The following is a 3,264-nucleotide window of genomic DNA, read 5'->3' on the forward strand; positions in this document are numbered from 1 at the left end:
CTTTCACTGAACCATTTGTACTTTCCATAGAACAGAATGAGCCTCACAAGCCACCACCCTGGGTGTGACGCTGTAAACAACAGGAATAAAAGAGTATGAGAAGAATTGATCCTAGGCCTTTCCCATCCAACCGACTACTTGGTGAACTACAATAGAACTCAAGAAGCAGGGCTCATCCTGCCCCTCTGCCCCTTGCTCTATCCCCAGACACTGAACACCAGAGCATCCTCTGTGCTGTTCTCACCTCTAGTCCACAGGTCCCTCCTCCATGATCCAATGCTGCCAACCTGACTTAAGAAGCCCATCTTTCCCTCTCATATCCCTTCCTCATGCATGCCCACAGTCTCTCTTACTCCTCTCTCCCTGGCAGGCAATGTAGAGGCTGCCTCACAGGAGGGAGGGAAGCCAGTGTTCCTGGCTGGGATGAAGCTCTGCCTTCTACAGTTGATACCTAGGCCTCACAAGTGCCCCAATTACCTGTTGTAAAGCATCTCTGCCTCCTTTTTTCTTGAGCTGCAGCTGCATGTCTCCTCTCCCTTTTTGCAAGAAGTCCAAACTGAATGGTGTGCACGTACCATATTAGGGAGCAATGTCAAATCCTGTTTCACAGTATGTATTATGTCCCTTTTGTATGTTCGATTATTCCTTTTTATGAGTTAATATTTGTAAAGGTTTTTTATTTAAAAATTATTATTTTTTTAGATATTTACTTAAGAATTGATGTGTAAGTATGTGTACCTGTGTGTGGTTACACAAATGTGAGTGCTGTGCTCTTGGGGGGCCAGAATAGGGTATCGAATCACCTGAAGTTACAGTTTTTGTGAGCCACCCAAAATGGATGCTAGGATTGGAACCATGAACCCATCTCTTCAGCCTCTAGATATTATTCTTATTTGGACCTGGCGAGGCTGCTCAGTGGGTAAAAGAGCTTGTTTTTAGATTTTGTATTGTTTATATGGTGGAGGCAGAAAAACAACTCTCACAAATTGTCACAGTCTGACCTCCACATGTACACTACGGCACTCATGAATGAATGCACATGTGTGGAAACAACACAAGTGCACACACACACTAAATGAATAAACAAACAAATAAATAAATGTTGTTTTGAATTTTAAAAAACATATTCTTTCTTATTTTTTTCCATCAGACAAGTGTGTGTTCCTATTATTGCAGCAGCAGGGATGAACGAGGTCTTTCTCACAGAGCTTTCATTCTGTTGGGGGCAGACAAACATTGAACAACAAATAACATAGGTATTTGACTACAGTTGTGTTACATGCCTTGAAGGAGAAAAACAGGTTCCTAATAAAGGCATCTGACTTCATCTAAAGTGGGAGAAAGGCCTCCGAGCTGAGAAGACATTTGCTGGGAAGAAGATGAGGCAACAGGTAGGAAGGAGTGCAGTCCAGAGGTGATAATGGGGGTGAAGGTGGGGGTGGGGTGGGGGTCGGGGCGAAGACAATCAAACTACAACTCTATGTGTCTGGAAATGTCCTAAAGGAACCATTATTTCTGCCTGGAGAACTGAAGACTGGAGCCAAGACTTAAGGATGGAGGAGGTAGGTATCCTAGAGGAAGCTAAGCAGCAGGGAGAGAACAGTCGTGCACAGACCCATTGGCCATGCCAGAGGCTTTGGTCTCTGTCAGGAATTTCTTTCTTTCCTTTTTTTTTTTTTTTTTTAAAGATTTATTTATTACATACACAGTGTTCTGCACATATATCTGCATATCAGAAGGGGGCGTCAGATCTCATTATAGACAGTTGAGAACCACCATGGAGTTGCTGGGAATTTAACTCAGGACCTCTGAAAAAGCAATCAGTGCTCTCAACCTCTAAGCCATCTCTCCAGCCCCCTCTACCAGGAATTTCTGAAAGATAGTAATATGATATGACTGCCTATGATTGAAATGTGAAATGCCTCCCACAGGCTCAAGGGGGCACTGTTTGGGGAGGTTGTATAAACTTTTAGAGAGAGGATTAAAAATTGACAGAGGAAATGGGTCATTAGGGGCAAGCATTGGGGTTGCACAGGTTAGCCCACTTCCTGTGCTCTAGCTGTTCCTGACTACAGGTGGGACCAGCTGCCTCAACCTCTGATGCCCTGGCTTCCCCACCATGGCAGACTGTGTCCCTTCAAACCATAAGCCCACATAAGCCCTTCCTTCTTTATTTGATCACAGCATTGAGAAAGGTAACTAAAATAGGATCTTTCTTCGTTTCTCTCCTCCCTCCCCCTTCTCTCCTCCCCTCTCTCTCTCTCTCTCTCTCTCTCTCTCTCTCTCTCTCTCTCTCTCTCTCTCTCTGTNTGTGTGTGTGTGTGTGTGTGTGTGTGTGTGTGTTTCTTTTAGTTCTTTCTTTTAAAAGTATGTGCATGTGTCTGTATAATGGTATCACATGTGAGTGTCCCTGCCTGAAGAGGCCAGAGGTGTTGGTTCTCTCAGGAGCTTGAGTTACAAGTGTTTGTGTGCAACCCCATGTGGGTACTGGGATCCAAATTTGATTTCTCTGAAAGAATAATATACATTCATAATTGCTGAGTCATCTGTCCAGACCCAAAACATTTTTCATTTAAAAAAAAAGTCACTCTAACTGCTCTGCGGATAGTTAAAGGGCAGGAAGCTACTTCTCCGTCTTAGTGGGAGACGGTAGTAGTCTGGCCACTTGTGCTGATAAAACTGAAAAAGCAAGCTGCTCACAGTAAGCTTCCAGGTCAGCTTGACAAAAGTAAGGTTCAGAAGTTCAGTGTGAGATATAAACTTGAGTTTAAAAGGTGGAAATAACTGGGTAAACCAAGAATCTCTCTATTTTAAAATAGGTGACTGTAATTTTTGAGACAATATTTATGCAGAGACTAAATGGTGTTAGGGAAAGCCCTGGTTTATGCATAAATGTAACTATAGAAGTTCTTGGATCCTCACACAGTTTTATATAAATTACAACAGTTAAGAGAATATCCATTCAGCTCATGTATAGTTACACTGAATATAAATATATGGCCCAACATATATTTATTATGATTATTCAAAGCATGCTCTTCAAAACTATGCCATCTGGGCATAGCCCTAATTCCAGCTATTCTGGAGGCTAAGGCGAGAGGTAGAGGCTTTTATGGACTTCAGAGCAAATTCAGGGTCAACCTGAGCAATTTTAGACAGATCCTGCCTCAACATGAAAATAAATAACAGAGCTCGAGCTATCATTCAGTAGTACAGTACACAAGGCACTAGTTTTACCTCATAGTCAGCAGTGTGTACACACGT

Source organism: Mus pahari, chromosome 1, assembly GCF_900095145.1.
Source record: "Mus pahari chromosome 1, PAHARI_EIJ_v1.1, whole genome shotgun sequence".
Taxonomy (NCBI): domain Eukaryota; kingdom Metazoa; phylum Chordata; class Mammalia; order Rodentia; family Muridae; genus Mus; species Mus pahari.